Genomic DNA, 25,504 nt, shown 5'->3' on the forward strand with positions numbered 1-25,504 from the left:
CTACAAAATAGGCCAGGTTTGGCAGAGTGCAGTGGAAGTTTGGAGAGCGGGGGGCAAAGAGAAGGAGAGTGCTCCAAGTGATAAGGAGATTCCTTTTAAGGTGTCTGGAGGAGAGGAGAGGAGGTGACATCAGTTCAGAAAGAGAAAGTAGTGGAGACAAAGGGAGGAGAGAAAGAAGTCTAAGGAACAATACAATTACAGAGGTGCAAGGAGAGCAGCTGTGAGGATTGGGGAGTAATCATAGAGCGTCAGAAGTGCCTCACATTCGGATCCCAGCTAACCTACTACACACAAGGCAAAAACTCTGGGACCTCACTTAGTGACACTTGCCATACTACCAGTGGTCACCCATATATTTGGGCATCAGTCTGCAACTCCGGGAACAACTGATATTGATGCCAGTAACGGAGACATGTGGAACGAAGTGCTGAGAACACTTAAAACACCCCAGACTGTGACTGTCTTCCCGGATGGCTTACTAGCCAGCGGAGACCCATATTTCTAAAATGTTGATTCCAGAAACGGACTTTTGGGTTACCTTTTTCAATTCCCAAAGAGAAGCCATCTTATTTGGGTGATATTCGTTTTTGTCGTTCAACCTGAGGAGAAGCCATTATTTTATTTGAACCAGCTTACTCTTGTTACTTTCCAAATAAAGCTCCTTCAACTGCCACGTTGGTCTGTGTGTCTCATTGATTGCCACTTGGCCTCATGACAGGGTGAAGGATGGGAGGGACTGCTGTGCCGATGAGGTAGGTACTGCCAGGACAAGTAGGGAGAAATGGATTCCATCTCCACGAGCATATGCATGTGGGAGCAGGATTGTTCCATATGGGTCATGATCCTAGTCAAGCTAATTTGTGACAGAGCATGGCACCGACTGGCCACCATAATCTGTCTGCAGAGGGTGACACTGGTGTAGGCCATTTTGCAGACTGCTGGGAAGTCCTGATTTTGTCTGGAGTCCTGTTCTTTGGCCAGGTGAGCATTCCCCTCAGCCCCAGCTTGGGTCTCTGCTGCTGCTGCAGAGGCCAACGATTGGGCAAGTCATCCATCTTCCCTGTACGAGCTGCAGAGACATGCTCTTGGCCAAGTGGTACATCCTCCTTGACCTCAAGCTAAGCCTATGTAGCTGCTGTAGACTCCTGTTCTTCAGCCAGGTGAGCATCCTCCCTAGCCCCAGCATAGGCCTCTTCAGCTGCTGTTGAAGCCGTAGGAGCTGCTGCACTTGCCTCTTGCCAGGCTTCTCATATCACTCCTGTCAGTGTCTCCCTCATCCAGGCTGCTGCCTCCAGGGACTAGTGGACATCTACCAGGACCGGACCCATCAAAGGACAGACCTCCATCACTTCCCCCCATTTTCCTCTAATGTTGCCTGGGCTGCTTCCATGGCTGACACTCTGCCTGAAAGATCTGCTAAAACATGGTCAGTCATAGGGGGCAGAACGAAAATTTAGTGGAGGGGCAGTGAATGCTTTGTCCTGGGGCAGGACAGAACCCAGTGAGCCTGGATTAGCAGCAACTGCCTTAACTGATGGGGGAGAGATATCTCCATGCAAGTGGGCATGCTCCCCATCACATCCACCACCACCACCACCATCAGGAATTCCCTTGCTCTCAGCTGCTGTATGGTGGCTTGGGCTATGATGACTATATACGCTGAGGAGATGAAGGTGGCATCCTGGTTACTGTGCCCGTACAAATGGCTTTTAGTGGTGGTGGGGTGCAGAAGCTCGATGGTAGTTTCAGTTAGTGGGATGTGGATGGTGGAATATCTGTGTCATCCTGGGTATCATGGAAAGGGTCTCTATCTCCCTACATGGGGTCCTCCCTTTTGCCTTCATACTCACCATTATCTTCATTCTCATGACTGTAGTCATGTTTCCCTGTGACTGAGAGCACAATGTTTGTTGGCACAGTACATTCCTTGCATGTAAAATGTAACACATAGACATCACATATGTTATTTGTTATATGCATAGTGCCTACTGCCATTGTTATGGCTTTGACGCTCTATAGTGTATGAAGGCCCTTTGGAAGACCGTAGTCTGCGCAAACATGAAAATGAAAAGGCATTACATTGGATGTGAATAGTTACTATTCAATTGCTAACAGAGATGACTAGCTTAAAACATTATAACAATCATGCAGCACACTGCCTTCAGGGGCAGAGGTGACCGCTATGTCAGGGGCCATGTAATAGTTGGACCAAATATTTCATTGGAGTCAGCTGTATTCTATGGGTTTCAGTGCAAGAAAGGGAATGAGTATTATAAATAGCGTATCAACCCCTGAGGCAACTGTCTACTGTTCAGGGCTCTGCTATAATAATAATAATAATAATGTATTTTTTATATAGTGCTACACACCCATAGTTCTCAGAGCGCTGAAATAACAGGAGACATTATTATTCCACAGAGTGGTATTCAATTTATCGATCTTGGAAGAATGAAAGGCTGAGTTGACTTTGCCGGGATTCAAACTTGCCATAGCAAGCTGCGCACTGATATCAGGGGCAAGCACTTAGCTCACTGTGCTATCTGACTGGCTATACTGAACTATCCGACCGGCTATATATTTTACTTGCAGAACATATGCACACTGAATAACATCCACAGTTGCCAGATATATCAAAGATACATTCAATGCATGTCCTCTTATCTGTATATTTGGGGTATTGCAGTACAAATGTTTTATGTTGGACACAAGTGATGGCACCCCCACAAGCCTAACGCTAAACCACAAGCATAATGATAACACAAAACAAACATGCACACGTGGCAGTCACCTCCCCAACATATTGCAACACAAGTCCATCCATCGAGTGAACCCTCGGGTGGACCCAGTAGACAAATCACAGATTCATATGAGGATATGCATAAATGGCAGGTACTGCAGCAGGAATGCCAAGGTAACAGTATCCTGAAATATATGATATAAAAACACCTTTTACTTACAAATCGAAGTCTAACATATAAATGAGGATACATGGATGAAGAGCTCATTAGTGTAAAGCATAGCGTATCATGTAGTAACATCAAAGTTTGTTTTGTATAGGACCTGCCAGTGTTATTTTTCAGCAGTGTTTGGCGAGTTTATGGGCCTCATTACACGGATGGTGGTAGGGATTTAACGTTACCGGTAATGTATTACCGGTAACGTTAAATCCCCATGTGGATCACGACCCGGCACACCGCTATTAGCGGCACCGCTAATTACGGTGCCACTAATAGCGGGCAGTCCGCGTGCGCGCGACCCTCCATCCCGTTAATTACGCCATGCCGCTATTAGCACAGCATCACAAGGCCAGTGCACATGCTAATAGCGGCATGGTAAATCCCCCCAAACCCCTTACCGCCATGGTGTAAATACCGGCATCGCGGACCACCCGTTAAGGGAAATGAGCAGTGTTCCCACCTGCCACAGGTGCACCAAATCAGCACAGGTGAAGGCAATGGAGACTGTGGCAGCTCAAAAGGAGCACACCACACCCCTTCCCACACCCCTCCCCACACCAAGATGGTTCCAATACTGGCAGCATTACATGGCCTGGAGGACCTCATTGCAGCTCAGCTGCTACAACAACAGGCAGCACAAAGGAGACGCAGGAGGAGGAGGAGGAGGAGGAGGGCAAGACAGGCACAGCAGGCACCACAACGCCACCTAATCATACCACAGAGGCACCCACCAATACCCAGGATCAGAGCCAGTCCATTCAACCTGACCCCTGAGCAGATACACACCCTGTACCGTCTGGACAGGGCTACCATCACCAGCATCGTGGACATGATCCACGACGACATTGTGAGCCTCATAGACATCAGAACTGCCATCCCCCCGCTACTGAAGGTGGTGAGTGTGCTCCACTTCCTGGCCACAGGCACCTATCAGCATACAGTGGGACAGATGCATGGCATCTCACAACCAGTATTCTCACGCACGCTGAACCAGGTACTTGATGCACTCCTGAAGCATGCACCTGAACACATATCCATGCCACAGACTGCCCAGGAGATTGGAAACACAAAAGTTGGCTTCTATTCACTGGCAGGCATTCCACGTTGCATCGGGGCCATCGACTGTACCCATGTGGAATTGGTGGTCCCACATCACAATGAAGTAGTGTACCGAAACAGGAAGCAATTCCACTCTATCAATGTCCAAATGGTATGTGACGCCAACAAGATAATCACACATTGCTGTGCCAGATTCCCAGGATCAACACATGATTCCATGGTTCTGCGGAACTCAACTATCCCACGCTACATGGAGCGACACACCGGACAACGTTCGTGGCTACTTGGTGAGTAGCAGGGCAAGCACATGGCTGCGTGATTTGGGGGGGGGGAGATACATACTCCAACTGGGTGTGAATGGGGGGAATGGGGGGGGAGATACATACTCCAACTGGGTGTGAATGGGGGGAATGGGGGGGGGAGAGATACATACTCCAACTGGGTGTTGACTGGCGTCCGTAGGGGAAATGGACATACAGATGTACGCCAATGTCCTTCAGGGAAGGCCACGATGTACTTGAGAGGAACCCACATGCAATTCGAAGGTGCAGAACATTGAGAACAATGCAGGTTGCAAAATATCACACATCCATCCACATTGCACATCATGCCACGCCACATATTACACAAACCTGCAACATGGTGTCAAGACCGTAATACAGAATCAGTGCAGCACAACATCAATCCAGCAACGCACCCTTGAATGCATGCAAAGGGATCACCCCTAGACATAGCACTGAACCACACACCTATGGCACCACTGAAGTGATGCTTCACAGCATGGCAACATCGGTGTCAGGATGTCAGTACACTAGCAGTGTGTTACCTAATTTGTATGGGCCAGGGACACCTAAAACCTGGCCTCACCCATGACATGTTACTGTTGGAGGCATGAATGTGGTATTTCTACTTGCAGGGTCGACCTCCCCCTTGCACGTTGCTGTCACTCAGACCATCTGCATGAATGCTGTCAATTTAGTACCTGAATCACAATGCAATGTCAATTTGTGTGATGTGAACAGGCCGATTTTGAGGTGAACAGTAACAGGACCCCGTTCATTCCCCCATACAGGTGATGCGGGCTATCCCCTGAAGCCCTGGCTCCTCACACCTGTACGGAACCCACAGAACAGGCACGAGGAGGAATACAATCGTGCACATACCCGTACCCGCATCGTGATCGAGCAGACTTTTGGACTATTGAAGTCACGTTTCAGGTGCATTAGCAGGTCTGGTGGTGCTCTCCTGTATGGACATGAGAAGGTGTCCAAGATCACCATGGCATGTGTCATGCTGCACAATATGTGTATCAGACGGAATGTGCCACTGCCCCCTGACGTAGAAATAGAAGTACCTGATGAGGATGATGATGAGGACGGAGGTGAAGGGGATGCAGGTGTTGCAAGAGGGGATGGCCAGGAGGGACGTGCTGTGAGACGGCATCTGATCCACCAAATATTCTGAGAAACATGTTTCCGTACTGTCACATGGATATGGGGGGTAATGCACTGGTGTATGTTTTGAAGCACGCAATGGACCCTGTTGCCAATAAAGTACACACACAATGAAGATGTCCAAGCCTGTGTTTTGTTCAGAAACTAGTGTATTGAGTGACATGAAGGTGTAGTAGTGCAAGCCCAAAAACATCCCACCACCCTTCCCCCCCAACAGACCCATAACACCCTTCCCACCCCCCCACAACATCCCAACACCCTTCCCCCCCCAACAGACCCATAACACCCTTCCCCCCCCAACAGACCCATAACACCCCCCCCCCAACAGACCCATAACACCCTTCCCACCACCCCCCACAACAGTCCCTCATGTCTCTGCCATTTCTGCCATGGCCAATGCACACCGGGGTATCCCCATTAGCCCCCTAATTGCAATTGTCCTTGGAAGGGTCTTGAGGGTTGCCAGACGTGCGCCTGGTGGTTCTCATCGAGCGCCTGAGGGGGCTTGTTTGAGTCGACCCGGAAGTCGAGGATGGGGCAGACTGGCCTTGTGGGTGAAAGTGGCGGTCCATTGTGTCTGCCATGCGGACAAGCACCTCCCTAAGACTTGCAATTTCATTGCAGATCCTGTCCGTGTTGGCGTCCATGCGCTCAGTGGAGTGCCTCGCCGTCTGGACTATCTTCTCGGTGAGATTTGCTGCCTCAGCGACATGCTGCCCAACCAGCACGGTCAGCTCCTGTTGGCGCTGCAGGATGGCGGTGAATTGCTGATCAGTGCCGGGTGACCGTGCATTGGATGCCGTGCCCACAGATGGCTCCAATGCAACTGGTGATGGTAGCATGGGTGACATTATTGCAGGGTTGGTGTCCTCGTAAATCCCATCAGAACCAGGGGTCTGGGATGCCATGGGCTCTGGGCTTCCTGGGGGGCTTGGGGTGTGCATCTCCATTTGCTGGAGTAGGGTGTCCTCTGGATCGGACTGGGGGCCAGTGGCGGCTGCCTCACCAGCAGAGCTTGCCGTAGCTGATGGTGGGCCCTGGGTGTCTGGCATTGTTGCCAGTGTGTTTGCCTCCAGTGGTGGGCCCACAGTTGGTGGTGCAGCTACTGCTGCCCTGGCAGTGGCACTGTGACGTAGGCTGCCACTCTTCAGGTGTGGCCTTCCACCCTTGCCCCTGGATGTTGCAGGGGTTTCCTCCGGCTCCTGTGCCCTTGGCCTCTTTGATGTAGCTGGTGCCTTTGATGCATCAGCAGCATCCTCCCCATCTGTATGTGAGCCTGTCAGGGACGAGAAGGGGGATGGCATTGGTTGCGTTTCAATATACTCAATGTAAATCACAGGGTTCATGCAGTTGTGGACATTGGGACTTAGCAGTTATGGATGCAGGTGATGTGCCAGTTCAGTGCCTCATCCATGCATGTTTGAGTTTGGGACTTGTCTCTGGTGATGTGTGCATGTGTGTGTGTTTGGGTCTGACACTGACATGGTGATGGATGGGTGCATGTGTGTCCATGCATGAGTGGGGTCTGGGCTCACATATGGGGGTGACTGTGCATTCACACCGCATCCTGTCATGTGTACACTCACCTGCATCAGAAGTGGTAGCCACGCCGACCTCCATGCTGCCCACTCCCTCAATGCTCTCGGTGGCTATCATGTTGGCGCATGTCTCCTCCCATTCCTTCAGGTGTATTGGGGAGCCATCTCCGCCAGCAGTGGCAATGCGGTGGTTCTCCGCCAGGATGCCCCTCACCCGCAGCCTGAGGTCGTCCCACCTCTTCCTGCATTCACGCACAGTGCGCGTGCTGGTGCCCACGGCACTGACTTTGACCGCCACCTCCTCCCAGATGGCTTTCTTCTTGAGCAAGGTGGCACGGCGCATATCATTTGCAAAGACGACCTCTGCATGCTCTGCAAGGGTCTGCGTCAACATGACCAGTTCCTCGTTGGTGTACTTTTCCTTCCGCTGCCTGTCACATGTTTTCTTCAGGGCCTTGGGCATGATGCAGGTGTCACGGTCGATTTCACACAACTCACTACTCCAATATGGTCCAGGGGGCAGAGGATGGCAATGGATTGTGTTTTTAAAGGTGGCCGCCGTGCTCTTTCCCGTTCCGGTGCGATGACGCTATTTCCGCTTCCGCTATTTAACGGTCGATGCTATTAGCGGTCACCGCTAATAGCGGTCATCGCTAATAGCGGTGACCGCAAATAGCATGTACAGTGAGGGCGGAGGTGCTATCAGCACTTTGGGCGGGCACGGTAAGGTGCTTTTGCGCCATGGCGGTAGGGTCATTTTCCGGCATGCCGCTATGCGCGTGTCCGCTTACTCGTAATGGTGCGCTATTGGCGGTCTCCTGTGAGGGCGGACACGCTAATAGCGCCATGCCGGTAAATCCCGTTTTTTAGCGCCTACCGTGTAATGAGGCCCTATGTCTTAATTGTGCACGTAAATGAGATCCTGTTGCAATTAAAGTAAGACAGATGTGTGCCCTTGCAATTAAATTCCAGTGCTGAACAAGTACTAACAAAGACTATAGTTTAGGGTTTTTGTGTACGTAATAGAGGACGGTGCTTGGGTAACGTCTATTCCTTCATATCTAGCTACTTCTATCACGTAGTAACATCAATGTTTGTGTTGTATAGGGCCTGCCAGTGTTATTTCTAGCAGTCTTCTGAGATGTAATGTCTTGACTGTGCATGCCTGTTCTAATTATAATAAAATATAATTATTTTATATATGGTGTCCTTGCACCAGTTCCTTCCACTTAAGTTCTGTTAAAAACAAGTACTAACAAAGGCAAATGTTGTGGCTTTTGTGTAGGTATTAGGTGATGTAATGCAAGTGGTCATGTATAGCGCCCGTCTTCCAGTATTGGTGGCCTCTCTGCACTTGGCTTTCCAAGACAAAAGGGGGATGGAGTTCATTGGTGGAGCAGTGGGAAAGGCAGATTCGAAACCTGTGCTGTTGATGAGTGCAGATCGGAAGTACCTGGTTCTCGAGTCCCAATCTGCTTTCTATTGTTTTGGCAGTGAAATCTGGGGGAATGTTATCCATGAGGAAGAGCCCAAGATCTGATAGAATACAATGCTTTGTATCTGGATAGCCACTGATGTGGCAGTATGCAAAAGGGCTAAAGAGGAGAGCTTGGTTGTGGCTCAGTTAGTGTTTATGTTCTCACGAGTAGGTCGGTGGTGACTGTGTGTATGTGTGGGGGGGTCTTGTGTGTGCAGTATAAGTTAGGTGGTAGGAGATCTATACGGGAACAAGGCATTCCCACCACTGGCCTCTTGCATACAGGTCCCATTTCACTAACTCACACTGCTCCTGGAAATTCCTCTCTCTCTCTTACTCACATCAATACTCTGTATCACATGTGCAACAGAACACGCATCTGTGAGTTGGCAGATGAGGGGGAAGGGGCAGTCTGTAAACTCCCGTTAATTACCAGAGGTTAGAACTGAGGTTTATGGGAGACAAGAAACTTGCCTGCTGGTTTGCAGGCTGAGAGGTGCCTCAGAGCTCACTCTGCCATCCTCAGATGCTGTGCTCAGTGGCCTGCTGAAGATTCAACCCATCAGGGCAAGAAGGCGGTTGTCAAGCATTGGTCAGGGTAGGGGGGAGGATCACTGCTCATGTCACCCAAACGTCTACCCTGCTGTCTACCTCAGGCTCCAAACTCTTCTCACACGGTGCAAAATGAAAATCTTCCCTCCGCCGCCAACAACAGACACACACTTATGAGGTTTTGATGTGGCTCCAGGCCTTCAGTATCAGAGTGATGCTGCAACTCTGCAGGGGCGTCTTCATATGTCAGCATAGAATCTGTCTGGATGTTCATATACTTTCTGCAGGAGTAACTTTCATGCACTGGAATAGTAACAGCATTGTGTGGTCTTTAGGAATGACTGACTGCACTAAAAATGGACAGTGAAGTGGTGTCTCCTATGCAAATTGTGTGAGCATGCATGAAACACGTTTCTGGCATACACTGAAGGGTAGATAATGGACAATTGTCATCACAACTTCCCAAGGTGCTGTGGCATTACGTGTTGGTGTCTGTAGCTGTGGGTCACATTGCTCCCGGAGTTGCACCTGCACATTTGTATATGGATTCCTGCACACCACACCCCACTTTGGCTTTTGTGTGGTCCCAGCACCCCTCCCCACCCCCTGAGCACATAAAGCTATGCCTTTCTTGTTTTGCTGACGTCATGCATTTCATATGGTTGTATGGTGTGATGCCATGCTGTAGGTAAGCTGGCATGTCAACACACAGATCCCAGCATGGCTCCAATTCTGTCTGTGTGATGGTCTGCATGGCATGTGACCTTACTCTGGGATACGATTATTGAACTGCATGTTCCAAACACCGGAAGTATGGGGAGGTAGTGTGCAAGATACAGTCCATACGATGTTCCCTGCTTGACCTGCCCTTGGTGGTGTTCTTCAAATCACAGTATGGTATTTAGATACAAGGCCACAGCGGTTGGACGTGACAGTAATTTATTTATTTTCTTCCCCCACACCTGCCTCCACAGGCATGGTAGTGGACGGTTAATGAGCCATGTTTACATTTCCCTCTCCTTTGTCCCCCCTCCACCCTCCTGCACGAGCTCTGCGGCATCAGAGTGTACAGTTGGGTGAGGCCACGGCCAAATTATTCAAGGGGTCTGTGTGTCTCTTTTAGTTCATGTTGCCGGCACCACACTGGAGAGGGGATGCATGTTGCAGTCACAACAAGAGTAAAGCAGGCAAAGAGGATATCTATTAACAGGTAAGTGATTAAATGATTTCAGTAAATGGACACCCTGTCTTGTACGTCACTATCCCCAACAGCTGTGTGCGTGAATTGTTGTGGGGCCTGGAATGAGGACACATTACATGTCACCTCTGGAGATGACACCTGGCTTTTTGCAGCTGCCCACCTTCCTGCTACACAGAGATGTCAGGTCCTATATACTGTGCTGGTGGAGGCATACCACAGTTATGCAGGGGAAGCAGTACAGGAATCTGCTCCAGTGATTCTGTGGCTAAGAGTGAGTCTCCCATTGCTGGTTTTGAACAGTCAACATTATAAATGTCCCTATGCACCACGCAGTGTGTTCAGCAATAGGAATGGGCCTAGGTGTTCCCAGGGACCTTTTTACAGATATGGAGTCATCCGGCCATATATGGCAAGTTGCAGTACGTGTCAACAGTCATGTGCAATGACTGGGCTTGGAGAGCAAACTTAAGTGATGTCACATGTCCATAGCTACTGGCACATGTGGAGGTGTGGCTTGAATCCTGTGCTTGTCTGCATTTGTGCCATAGGCAATAGGTCATTTAACCCTCACACATGTGTTCCATCACATCGTTGCTTTTTGTCATGCATGCATAATATGTATTCACTTCAACCCCAGTCCCCACTCCTCCTTTTTTTGTTAGGATAGCTCCTAATTGCTCTCTGATGTGTGAAGAAACACTGAGCTTTGGGGTGTGGCAGGCCTGGGCAAAGCAACATTTAAAGACCCCTGCTCATCCTTGCAGTTTCCCTAGTTAGGATAAGTGGAATCACATGTGCACGACTGGTAAATTGTCATTTGTAAGTATATTAGACCGTTAACCTTGTTCACAAATTAGAACATTCTAAGACCACTGTACAGAATGGTTTTGGGATTCTAACTCTGATATTTGGAGGAATGTATTGACATTTGAATAAAACATTAATGACATTGATTTAATTTATTTGAAATGAAACGTTATGCTCATTATTAAAGCATAGACACTTTGGCATGCTTTTGCTTATTTTTCCATTATCCAACACAGCATTAAACACAAACGTTGCCTTCACATAACAGGCATATGAAAATGATTCATTGATGGAAAGCTGTGCATGTATCCCATTCATTTTCAGTTCTCCACTTGCCAACTGTGCAAAGGGACAAATGATAATTACTCCTAAGGACACAATTATGGGCATGTGGGTCACTTATTTTGCCTAGTCAGGAGTATGAAACATTTCTAACAAATACTGCGAATAGTGTACATAAACACAAACCTTGCATGTACAAAATGGCACATGGAACTTATATAATTGTGGGCAATTGGGGTTTTATATGATTTCCTCATTATGCACTTGCTAAGCTACAGCCCCACTGATTCTTACCAGGGTTTAGACCTGGGAGGCCCAGTTGGGAACAGTGGTTGCTGTACAGACTAAGTACCTGTTCCAGCCACTGATGCAGATTCTGGTTATTGGTGGTGCAGTGATTCGTGTGTGCTACTGAGTTAGGCTTGACCCATTAATGCAGGTTCCTCAATGGGTGTTTTACTGATGATTACACAACAGCGGCACTGCTCTTCCTTTGGCTTTTTAAGGAGGCCTAGTTTTTTTCCCCTCAGCTTCTTCTCAGTTGTCAACTGACTAGGTCAATGTGCACTGTACACTCAGATGGCCCAGGCAATATGGGTGTCAAAAGATGGTTATGGCTTCTTACTTCAAGAGTAGTAGTTTGGTCTCAATGAAGCAAGCCTCATCTTCAGTCTCAGGGTTCATATTGGTAGCCTCCTACCATGCTCCCTGTGAGGTGTATGCTCATTTGATGATGCCCTGTGATTGGGCAATAACATGCTGTCTATGCTTTTCATCTGTCAGACTCTTACAACCCCTGCCATTCAGTCCACTGTGATGGTGCCTCTGCAACAAGTCATATATCATGTCTATTTGCCAGGGAGGCTGATTGGCGGACCTTTTCATGCTTTCTTGGCACGGTCTACACTGCCCTTGGTATTTCATCACTGTAGCACCTACTCCTCCTTGGCCTTCCCACAGTGGCCCAAAGAAACGGCCAAGCAAACATTTAGCATGCTCCGAGCAACATGCTGGTCTTTTTAACCTTGCATTTCGTGTGTGCCAGCTTGGTAGTTTGTAGTGATTTCCCCACATACCACTTTGTTACAGTTCTTTCATTGACAACAAAACGTGTGTTTGACAAGCAATGTGACCTCCACTTCAACTGAACCCTCGCATTTCTGAAATTCTGCCAATTTATCTATGTTTACCAACGATCCACCAGCCACACCTCTATCTCTGATCACAACCTTGAGATGTACTCATGTACTTGCCCCTTCCATTACCAAGAAGCCCTCAAAGAACTCAGAAAATAGTGTGAGCTTTACAGTTAGGATTCCGTGAGCGGCCTCATGCAGAACGTGCCCCTCACTTATGGAGGTATGTGATCTCCACACACCCATCTCTTCACCAGGGCCGGCTCGACTGTGCGTCAACTCTTCTCTGTGTCGTGCGCTTGAGGAATGTATTTGAGAACCAATACACATCTGACCTGGCTTCTATATTGTTCTAAGAAGCATCTATCTTATAGTATACTCATATATATGTCAAAGTGTAGGTTTTCCGGGCTCTATGTCCAGGGATGCCACTAGGAGTGCTTCTCCGAGTCCCAATCGCAGCGATCAGGCAATCTTCCCAAAGTGTTGCAGTTCTTCTAATTTGCAAAATGGCCACCAAACTGACCTGCGCAGGCTTCTTTCAGATCCAACTAAGTGTACAGCCATGGGGATGTATTTGATCGTTGCACACGTGGTTTGTTTCCTGCGCTTATGGCTGCGGGTGTCCAGCCGTCCTCTGCCTCCGCCAGGGGCTTTGGGGACACTACAGCGCTTCTAGACACAGTGACCCTAATGTGTTTGTTGAAACCATAAGCCATATGGCTACCTATTCACCTTCCAGGTGAGACCACTAATTTGCCTATTAGGCTACACAGACCCAGCTGTAGTAAAGCTCGATTGTATTTCTACTTCCATTAACGTCTTTTAATTGTAACTGTGGTCTGCACTGTCCACTTAAGATTTATTCATACTTTTCCCAGCTTCGGCTTACCTTCAAAACTGTCAGTCACATCTTAGACACCGAGGGAACTCGATGCAGGAAACAGCCACACAATTAAACAAACAGAAAAGGCCAAAAGAAAAAGACGAACCTTAGGCTGATGCATTCCAGTTCAGTCCGAATCTTTAACACGGTTCTGGTTCTCTGCATGTGTTTGCATACGTTGTGAGAATGTTCTGGGGTGGAGGCACCAGCCTCTCACTGACCTCCAATGACGCTGTGTGACCTGTGAAGAAATGGCTCTCTTTCACTCACATTTGCATCATAGCATACTTTAGCCCTCTTGCATGCAATGCCAGCTTAACTCCCTGAAATCTTTTCCGGGCTTGTTGACTGCCTAGGTTAGATCAGGGTAAATGCTTACCAGGTCACTGCCAAGTTTAACCTCTCCAGCTTCTCTTAGAACAGGGTCATGGTCTTTGGAATTCAAAATGTCGGCCTCTATGAGGCGAAGGCCAGCTCCCGGGGGAGGTGGGGTGATCTGAGTCCCAAAGCTCAATGTGCCCTCTCAATGAAAAAGACAATGAAAAGCTATGACCTGGCGAGTATTGAGCGGATCATTTTCCCAACATGTTCCATAATTGGTATTTCTGATCTCGATTCTGCAACATCAAGTACACAAACATTGTTGCAATGCTTCTTGATCCTCAATGTGCTCTGTTGCAAGTTTTGCATCTTTAGTAAGGGCTTTAATCTGGTTCTCAAGTGTCCTCACTGTGTCTTTAACTTACTCACGCAAGCCCCAACTTCAGTAGTTCGGGCCGCTGCTGTATGAGGTCAATTTCTATGGTCACTGCGTCTATCTTGCCTGCAAGTTCATCCTTTATTGTACCTATTGCTTCCTGCACCTTGGATAGCTCAAGGGATGAAACGCTCAGAGCGCCCACCATGTCAGTGCTGCTGAGTCATGTCCCCAGGCCTCCAATACATTGCTCCCTCGATTGAGCTCTGTTGTGTTGGCACTCGCCCCCGGTGAATTACTCCATCCTTCGTTGTTGCCTGGTGCATTTCTTTATGCTTAAAGTGAGGTGAACCTTTTCTGTCAGCTTTTAGCTGGCATAAATCACTGCCTTGAAGTTGTATTTGAATTGATGCTTATCAGTCGGGTGTTGGAGCTCTGTAAGCTGCTCTCATCATGTGATTCCCTTGTTGAACGTTTAAGGGTGGCAGTGGGTGCCTCTGTCTGGCGAAGACGTTTCTCAATTTAGTAAGGTCAGCGGATAGGACTCAATAGGATAAGCAGGCAATGGAAGAGTTGTAGTGACTAAGCAAGAGGTAGATTATGGTGTCCAGCAGCCTTTTGCAGAATTCTCAAAGCTGCCTTTCAAAAACAGCTACAAATTATTGATTATTTTTTTCACCATTAATCCGTGTCATACTGTTATAATGTTCACGTAGATTTCATGTTACTCATGATATTTCACACCCTCATTCCTTTTTATAAATGTTTTCAGTCAACATTGCTTTTAATCCATTCACGATGTAGGTAGCAGAACTATAATTCAGGTGCAAATTGGCACACTTTTCATAAATTGTTGTGCAGCCCCACCTTTATAGAGTGTAGTGGTGAGACATAAATAGTTACATTTAGTTTTCTCATGTCCCTCTTATGTCCTTCTCTGGATTACAAGATAATTTGGGACAGGAGTTAATTTAAAAATATTTCCCTAACATATTCAACATTGCCTAATTTTTAAAGGTGAGTGAAAGATATTGAATTCTCTTTCACTATCATAATTGTACATCTTAGTGGTTTGAGAGTAATTTTTCCTCTGATTTATCACATGGTAAATCATTATACTCTGCACACCACTTTTTATTGTTTCTGACCCTGGGGAAGATCCCATGAGGGATTGAAACATGTCGGGCTGGGTCTGGTCACAATGAAAATAGAATGGACACATAGCATGTTGTTTGACTTCTTTGGAACATCACTAACACTTTTTGTATAATTGATGTCCGATCCGTTAATGGTGACAATTGTTAATTTTAAACAGAAAGCACATTTTCGGATTGTAGGGAACAAAGTAAACCATCTAAGAGGGTTACATTTATCTGAAGAATATTTCAGATTTTCCCCTAAATATAAGCTAATACAAAAATATCTGATGACATTTCCAGATAGAGAGGCTCAGTATTTCCCTTGCTTACTTATTGCAAAGATCACTGTAAAGCTAAACATCAGAATGTCCTCATTGTTGCTAATTAATGTCTATGGACCTCATTACAACCTTGGTGGAGGACCATGGTGCTATTAGCACCATGATCCATGCCGCTAAGGTTACGATTCCGCCATGGTGGATGACGGAATTACCGCCCCATTCCAAGGTGAGTGGGGCGGTAATTCCCCATTCACCATTTGCCCTTCCCCATTCCCATTTTTGCCCCCATAGGGCATAATGGGAATGGGGAAGGCGCTAATTACGGCACCGTAAATTACGGTGCTGTAATTAGCTCCAAAGTCCCTTTGCGGGTTGGATTTTTAACACCTGCTAAAAGCAGGCGTTAAACACCAACCCGCAAATGGACACTTGTAATCAGGCGTTAAGGGTTAACGGCGCCGACGGCGCCGTTAAACCCTTAACGCCTGAGTTGTAATGAGGGCCTATGGCTCCGCCAACCCCTTTTGGTCCTGCTATAGATACAATTTTGCTCTAATTAACAAGATATTAATGGACTGCAGTAAATCCAAATGAAATGGTGATTGCCGGTGGAGACTTTAATGTGCGCTGTGGTGAAGATGACTTACAAGGATAACATCTGAGCCAAAAATAGTGAGAATTTATGGATGATTGGGAATTACTAATGATGAATGGTAGAAATAGTGGTGACATACTGGGTACATACACGTAGAGGGTGGGAACTAAATTGGAGAGGAGCAGGTGGACATATTATCCCTAGCTCCCGCCCGCTCACCTCCGTCATACTGGAACAGTACGAGAAGAGCCATATGTGGAACACCAGGTATCATCCCAATACCTCATTGCATGTATGAGAGACAATATGCACTCAGACAACTGTATCGAAATGTACCCTTGCACTGAGAGGGTGTAAGGATGTCTGCACACACCATTGGACATCATATAGCTATAAGTGAAATCTGACAAGAGAAGAGTGACATCATTGAGGAGAGATACCGAGACTCACTGAAACAATCTGAAAATATTCAAAGAATAAACATGTAACTGAAGTAACAAGAGAAACATGTAATCAAATATGAAGAAATCGTATACGCAAAGAAGATTAAGTAACCTGCTGATTCATAAATGTATATATGCAGAAACACAAGGTAGATGAAACATAGAAACTTGCTGCAGAGGAAAGCATAACATGGCTAGAGCAGCCCTGATGGAAAGATGGACATCGGACTCATATTAAAACCATTCAAGTTACCTCAGAGACAGACCAAGGCTGCAGAGTTAGGAGATGCTGGAAAAAGAGGTTTGTGTGAGGAATAAAGAGGAGTCTATTGGCTTGGGATCAAGGATGCTATTTCAAGGAATAATTGCAAGGCACAAGGGGAGTCAAAAGGATAAGCTATGTACGCAAGACATCTTTCTTTTAGATTAAGTGAAGGAGAAAACATCTGCAAGAGCCAAGTATTAGACAATTAGAGATGCAGAAAACCCATGTAAAATGGAATGAGCAAGAGTCAGAGAAGTGTAATGACACCCAGCACAATTGAATCAAATAGCAATAAATAGAAGGTCGATATGGACACATTAGGCCCATTAAGCCAAAACACAGGTGATAGTGTGCCTACACTTCCTTGAATGTCCCAGAACAGAGAGCAGGCTTCGAGGTCAACTACAAAGGAGAAGCCTTGGCTTGGGGTCTGACCGATGAGAGATGATGGACTAATTGGGAAAGACTGGAGTATTCTGACATTGCTTGCAGCACCTGAGTTTCGTTTTGCTTATGTGCTGCTAACGAGCCGAAAGTCCAAGGTTGGGAAAGCATGTCAACCAATCAGAGGATCTATGTAGCAACATGCTATACAATGTTGCAAAGACCAACCTGCTGCCATTCTTTCCACTATAATCAGTATTTTATGTATTTAGAGGTAGTTTGGGGCATGCCCACCAGATAAGAGGCAGCCAATGAAGTTATTAACACTTATGTAAACCAATCGCTCTCTTCAATAGGTTTTAGTTTGCCATGTAGGATGATATCATAGATGATGAACATCGAGGTATAAAACCTTTGTATAATCATATTTGGGTGTGAGTGCATGAATTACTGCCTGTTATTCGCCAGATTGCCCTACTGTATTTTATACTGATGATAGAGTAGTACTTTGCCAAATTAATTATTGGTAATTCCATCTAGCACATTGGACGCTTCAAGGTGCTAGAGCACATTTTGGTAGTAGAGGATGGTTCTGGTCTTATCGACCTAGGCCCAGATCTAGACTCTCAGACTCTTGATTGATTCCAGCACTAGCCAGAAGACCGTGGAGCTTCCAGTGGAGATCAGCACACAAATACACACAAATTAGAAGAATCGGTCGACAGGTGCCCCTCTGACGAAATTCCTGCCTGGTCCCCGCAGGTTCCCCGTGGACTGAAGGCGAACTGGTCGATTGGGGAAGGGTCGATGCCGAGGGCCTCGAGCTGAGCCACAGATCTAATTAGAACATTGAAGGTGGCAAAAATAGGTGGAGGGACTGTATTGCAAATTTATGTATAAAAGTGACAGGATTTTTGGGGATAAGAAATGAGAGAAATAGATACCTCAATTCCCGGTTGCAAGAGGGGCGGAAGGGTACACACTAAAACTAAAAATAGGGATATTATTTACAGATTCCTGAGGCAAGGCCAAGAAGAAGAGTGCTTATCAAACTACAAAATGGAGCAAAAAGTGAGATGAGATACATTTACTTAAGATAGTAAAGGAAAGTGTACACAGAAAATGTAAAAGTGCACATGTGTATGGGGTTATAAATATGTCAGTATAAAACTTTGATTGTGTCTAGATTAGGAGATATATAACAATAGTAAAACATTAAGGAGCCTGTCAGATTTTTAAATCAAGAGATTCACGTCAATCAGAAGGGTAAAATCAAAGGAGAATAATAAATAAATAAAGAAGAGTCTCTTAAAACATCAATAATAAAAACATGAAACAATTAAAATTGTTAGAAAATGTAAACGAAGGAACAAAAATACCAACATTGCAGATATTTTTAACGTGGTTACAAATTGTTTTTTTTGTAATAAGCGGTGATTGATGGTGCTTGCTCAAATAGATCAGTGTGGCATACTTGATCAAATAAATAAGTGAATAAAAGATCTGGTAAGTATTGACAGTCGAGATCATGGGTGACACTCGTCTTCTACACCTATGTAGGACACTGCTGAGATATACACCTAAAATAGGACAATATCACGCGTAATGGGTCAGAGGCACGACTAATAAAACACTCATGTCATGGCCTCAGGAGTGTTCATTGTCAAAAACAGTAATGCGACATATGACAACATATTTACATGTGACATACAAGGGTAAGAGGTTACAGAAAAGATTGGCCATTTTAGAGTTGTGGAAAATGTATAAGAGCGAGAAAGAAGATCTGCCTGATAAGGAGTGGATGCTTAATCAGCATAAGTATGAGGATACAACCCCCTTGGCTCCCCTTTCCATTCCTGAAAACACTCATCTTTCTATTTCTGAAAACAAGAGCATAGATACTGAGGAACATCGATTTTATCCTTTAAAGGAATTGAAAGCAGCGGTGGGGTATGTTAATCTGATATATGAGCCCCCGTTTATAACCGTGAGGATAATACGGATAGCAAAAGTAGAGAACGCAAATATATGCCAACATGCGATAAAAGTAAACAGCGTGATGAGAGAAAGGACAGACAGATGAAGGTAGAGGAAGAGGTGAGGCGACAAAGGGAAGTAAAAGATAAGGGTAAGGGAGTGACGATAGTAAAGAATGAATGGATGGGAGGACATATGTTATTTAAATTAGATGATAAAGGTATCGATGGGGTTCGAGAAAGGGAAGAAAGAGAAGAGTGGGAAAAGAAAGAAAGAGAACACAAGAGAGCATACAAAGAAGAGAATTAAAAAGAGAGGAAGCGAAAGGAAGAACGAAAAAGGTATGAGGCAGGGAAAGAAAAAGAGAGATTAGAAGAGAAGATGGGAGAGGAGATAGACATACAGAGCATGCAAGTACGCGGGTTAAAAAAGGCAAGAGGAAGAAGAGAAAAGAGAGATAAGAAGAAGGAAAGATGAGATGATCAGAACTAGGGGACTAAAGGATGATGAGATAGATTATCTTTTTCATAAAAGCATAGTGCTGATTGAAGCACGAGAACGATTTGCGGAAGAGAGGGGTTCATTACAGCCCCACAGGGAACTGCAAGGGATACCGAGAATACAGACATGGAGTGACGAGCAAGAAGCAGAAAACATAGGGAAGAGGATTGGGTATTTATATAGGCAAATGAGAGAGAAAGATGGGAATAAAAGCCAAGAGAATGTTGAAGGATCTTTATCTAGGAAAATAGGGGGAGGGTCAGGTGATGCATTAACAGATGAGCAATGAGTGCTGTCTTTAAGTAGACTAGATCTTGATGATGTGGAAAGAGATGAAAGTCACACCAGCTGGGGCATAATGATGTCAGACGAAGAAAGGGAAGAAAACAAGAAAGTCTGAAGAGAGGGCATGGGCAGTTTCTCGAAAGATTTGAGTATAGAGACATGGGTAAAATGGTCAGACTTAGTTGACCCTAAAGAAAAAACACCAGAACCGACACCATACACTGAGCAACCGCAAGCACAGTCGCACATTGCAGGGTATGTATCCCTGCCTTATGTAAGCAGATTAAGGTCAGTGACATGACAGAGACAAATGGATGAGACTAGCCCCACCTGGAAGACACAAAGCGTAGGTGGGTATGATTATGGATCAGGGTTTTCACAATCCCCATTATTAGAGAAAGGGTGAGGATGACCACAATATATTCCGTGGCCACAAATGGACAAGGATAATTTCAAATGTAAGTTACCTAGTTTGGCTTCAGGTGCAGGAAAATGGATTTGTGAGTTTGAAGGAATTACATCAGGAATGACGTTAGCTATAGCTGACATACAAAGCCTGCTAGCAGACATCCAAGGGGAGATGGTTGGTGACATTTGGAAGCGAGCAGGATATGCGGGTGTGACTGCACAAAATACAACACACAATGGAGCACCATTTAATAAATGCAGAGCAGATGTATGACAAGTGCTCAGAGTACAATATCCCGATACATCAGAAATGGTTGTGACCATGACTAGGAAGATGGGCGAGGATGAAGATCCTGTTGCCTTTATTCAAGAGAGATGGCATCTTGAGATGAGGGAACCGTGGGACAAACAGTGGCATTATTTTACCACATTTTATGTCAGGGACTGCCCGAATCAGTACAAAGCCAGATGAAGAAACAGGTAGGGAGAGAAGCAAAGCCATGGCCAGAAATACAACTGACTATCATGCACTATTGCCGATTGTTACAAGAGAAGAACAAGAAGAAAGCCCAGGGTAGAAAGCAGGAGGAAGCAAAGTTAGTTCAGAAACAATTGTCAAAACTAGCCATAGAAGGAGCGGTATTGACGAGTAATGAGGGTATGGCAACACAAGAGATGAGACCAGCGCAGCAAAGTAATGTAGTATACCCTATGGATCAGAGTGGGTACAATTCTTAGCTAAGAGGAAGAGGGAATGGACCAAGGGGAAGAGGACAGGGTGGATTTTAGAACCCTGAGGGAGGAGAAGGATTTATTAGCAGAGAGCTGCAACAATGTTGGAATTGCGGGGGGATTTGTATTTGTATTTATTATATAGCCAGAACATGTAGACATAGAGGGGGCACATAGCAGAATTGGCTAGCTCCAAGAGGGGGGATGGGCTATGCTCCACAATATAATGCAGAACCACAGGAATATTATGACCAAGATCACACAAAGAATCAGGCATGTGCGCCGCAACCACAGCAAACACAGCAAGCTCCACTAAAAATGCAATCGCCACAAGGGCAACCACAGCAAGTGCCTATGCAATCCCAACAGATACGAACCCATCCAGCAAAGACAAAACAGGCCATGGTACCACAATGGAACACACATGTAGGAATACCGCAAACACCCACACCTAAACTAGGGAGTCTGACCGTGGTAGGAGGAAATCTTTTCACAGGTACAGGGATTCATTTATATCCACAGTAGGACAGCTCACAAAATGACCTGATGTGCTTAGTACTATCAGTGACACCAGACCCCCAAGAGGAACCAAGGGTCAAGGTAACGATACAAGGCAAGACATTTTGGTTCCTTGTAGACACTGGAGCAACTTGTTCCTGTGTCCGGGAGGGAAAATATCCAATGTCAGGCATTGCCATGAATGTGCAGGGATTCTCTGGGGACGATGAGTTTAGTTCCTTTCCTTTAGACAAATTACCAATCTCTATAGGAGAATATGGCATGTCTATGCCCTTATTATATTCTCAGCAGACACCAGTTAACATACCAGGATGTGACTTGATGAGAAAACCTAACATGACAAATATTTTACTGATGAGGGAATAGACTGTTCCAGGGATACATTATATGAATGTGAACACATTTATATTAGCCTTCATAGGCCAGAAAGCATTCAAGGAGTCCCTTTAAATCCAAAAGTATTTTTTATGGAATTTCTGTTTTATTATGGTGGGTATCTAAATTGGTAGATAAAATATTATGTTTAGAATACCAGAAATGTTTTTGTTTAGACCACAAATACCCATGGACAGTGAAGAAGGACAGGTTATCCCTTTAGATGTAGATGCAGACGTGGTCAGAGAGGAAAGAGTGGTTGTCCATGGAACAGATGATGAGGGCAGAAGATGGAGAGCAGTGATAGCCCTCGGTGAAGGATTCAAGGGTGTTCAAGGGTGCACACGCGTACAGACAGAAAAAGCTGCCAATGTTGAGGCTTCCTCGGATGGAAGCACTGCTGCAGATTATGTCGTCACGGTGAGGGATGGACATCAGTCCTCCCGGTGGAACTGCTGGGTCTAAGTGAGGGCTCAGACAGGTGCTGGCCATAAATGGAGGGCCTTGGATAAGGATAGCCGGCTTCGCCTTCCGGTAGTGCAAGCCGTGATAAGAAGATGTTCTTAGCCAATGGGGGCGGGTGGCAGCTTGGAAACAATGGTTGCTTAGCAACCTATAAACAAAATACTGCTGTAGCCATCTTGGGACACAGGCCTCATGGGGAATCTCAGCAATCAGCTGATTTCGCCGGGGATTAGCCAAACTCCTGATTCTGCTTCGTGATGCGGCAATGTCTGCTTACATGAAGCAGGAAGGGCAGGCTGTTCAAGGGTGCACATGGGCACGGAGAGAAAAAGCAGCCTATGTTGAGGCTTCCTCGGATGGAAGCATTGCTGCAGATTATGTCGGTGGTGGTGACGGATGGGCTCCTGCCCTCTTGGTGGAACTGCTGGGCACTTCACACATACCCCATCTTGGGAACACCTCACGCACAAGGAACTTGGCGGTGCTTGTGGCATCGGGGTGCGTACATGGACCCGCCTCAATCCATCTACAAAAGGGACATACCACTACGAGAATGTACCTATAACATTTGCATGTCGCAAAATATCCACATAATCTATATGTAAATGCTGACATGGGCCATTGGGTTAGGAATGGCTCCTCCCACTGTCCACAAAGTGTGCCCTGCAGTAGATTTCTGCCACACAGTGCAATTCACAATAAACTGTGCCACATGTTCTAACAAATTTGGTGAAAACCAATCTGCTGCAGCTGTAGCAGCAAGACTCTCTCGAGTCATAAGCGCGGGGTAATGAAGCTGCTCCATCACTACCCTCAATGATGCTAGAGGCATAATTGGCTTTCCAGGGCTATCCTGCCTCCAGATTGCCTCAATGGGGGATAGAGAACACCCCTGCTTTCTGCATAAATCTTGCTCCTCGTCTCAGGCTCTACCTTGTATTTCAGTTTTCTGAACAATAGACAGCATGTTAAAGCCCTCCTTTAGCAATATGCATCGTCCTGTCATTTGATTAACACTTCTTACTTCAAAATCAGAGATATTTGGGAAATATGCTGCCTTTTTGGCTTCTAAATCTTAGGCTTTGTTTTCCGGAAGAAATTATTTCTGTTCTTTTAGTACGGGCTGCGCATTTTACAACTGCGATAGTCAATCGGAGTCTTAATGCCTCAATACGCTTATCCAATAGGGCCACATTTTGCACTGGAGTGCCGTCTGCGTGGAGGAAGCCCCTGCTTTTCCAGCATGACAAACCTGCATGTACAGTTGATGACACATAGGCAGAGTCAGAGTACACTGTCACTTCATCATCCTTGTGTGTTTGGAGTGCGGTGATAAGCGCCACTAATTCTGCAGCCTGTGCTGAGCAATGCAAAGGCAATCTTGTGCTTGTAACTACCTCAAATTCACCATCTCGTTCCGGACCCACGCGCCTCAACTGTACTGTCGCATCTGTACTTAGCATGTTCAAGCCTCAACTGCATTGTTATTGTCATTGTATTGAATTGCCACAACTGCATTACCCTAACTATATTCAGAATGCTTGAGTATTAACTTCATTGTTACTGTCACATCTTGCTGCTAACTGTTCATTGCTTTATACTGCATAACTACGCTGCAATGTACTAATGTTGACTTTAACAGCCTATGATGCTCAGCTGCATTTATCTTATTAAGTACTGCTCACTCGAACTGCAATGTTATCGCTACCAGCTTTGCCTAGCCACTGTATCTCTCTCATGGTACCTCACTCACAACAGCCCCAATCTCTAACTATTGTAAGGCATAGGAGAACCGCCCATTCCTTTGTAGCCGACTGTCCACTTTAATCAGCTTGTGACACACTGTACCATCGTCCTAGATCTGCCAGTGTCTGCTCTCAGCGCTCCGGCTACTAGCACAGCTTGTGCTGTACTACTTCGTCGCCTCTTAGAACAGTCACCTCACAGCTGGCCTCTGCATATTACATAGTGTATTACCTATCAAATAGCATGCACTTCTACTTATTGTATTGCATATCAGAACAGTGATTGCCTCACTTTGGCCAACAGCCTGCCAGAACAGCTTGCACTGTACCCACTGTACTGTCGCTTTAGACTCATTGTGTAGACTCACTCCCCTGACTGTTAGCACTGCCCATGCTGTACTATTGCCTCACCCAACAGAACTGCCTCACTTATCTGGCTTGCGTACCACTTCTAAATTTGACCTAGCCGGTCTAGTCTCTGCATCCACTACTAAAACACACAACGATACACTCCTGGTTCACTTTTCTTTCTGTGCAACCCCTAGTCATGAATCATGCTCTGACAAAAACTGTTACCAGCTTAATGCTCATCTGCTTTATAAGCACCATTCCTCACCTACTTTCCAAGGTGCACACCTCTGCCATACCATCCTCATCTCAGGGTGGAAACACAACCATGGTTAACATGACCATTAGGCCTCCCTTGATGAGAAACTCCTACCACTCTCTAACCAAATGAGACCGACCTACTTCCTACATACCTCAGAATGTCCCATCAGAAAGGTGCAAACCAACAGCCTTAGAATCCCCAAATTCAAACAAAAATAAACAGGAGGAACTAGCTTTCCAGTCATGGAGGCACAATTATAGAACTCTATCCCTGAATCCTTAAGAACCCTACCATCCTTTCACTCCTTTAAGAATAATGCTAAACTGTGGGTGCACTCCTGTGACCACTGAACACAAGCTTGTCTGCATAATAAGAAACTGTAAATAATATATACTAAAAAATAATTATAAAATGTAGAAGGATATAAAATGATGTACATTTTTTGGATGTCTAATACCTGTAACCTATGGAACGTCTAATGCGCAACAGATGCCTGAGGGCTTGGAGCACCATATAAATGAATAAACAAGCAAACAAACAAACAAGTGCTGCAGTCTGACAAAGGACTGCATTTTGTAAATGAACTATTTGAGCAAGTAAATCTATTAGGTATAAAACACAAGTTCTCTTTTGCCTATCACCCACAGGTGAACAGAGTTTGTGAGAGATTAAATGGACTCCTTAAAGAGAGGATAGCGCAGATTAAGATAATTTAGAAGAAGGGTGGTTGTATT

This window comes from Ambystoma mexicanum, chromosome 4q (assembly GCF_040938575.1).
Source record: "Ambystoma mexicanum isolate Mex_15411 chromosome 4q, UKY_AmexF1_1, whole genome shotgun sequence".
Taxonomy (NCBI): Eukaryota; Metazoa; Chordata; class Amphibia; order Caudata; family Ambystomatidae; genus Ambystoma; species Ambystoma mexicanum.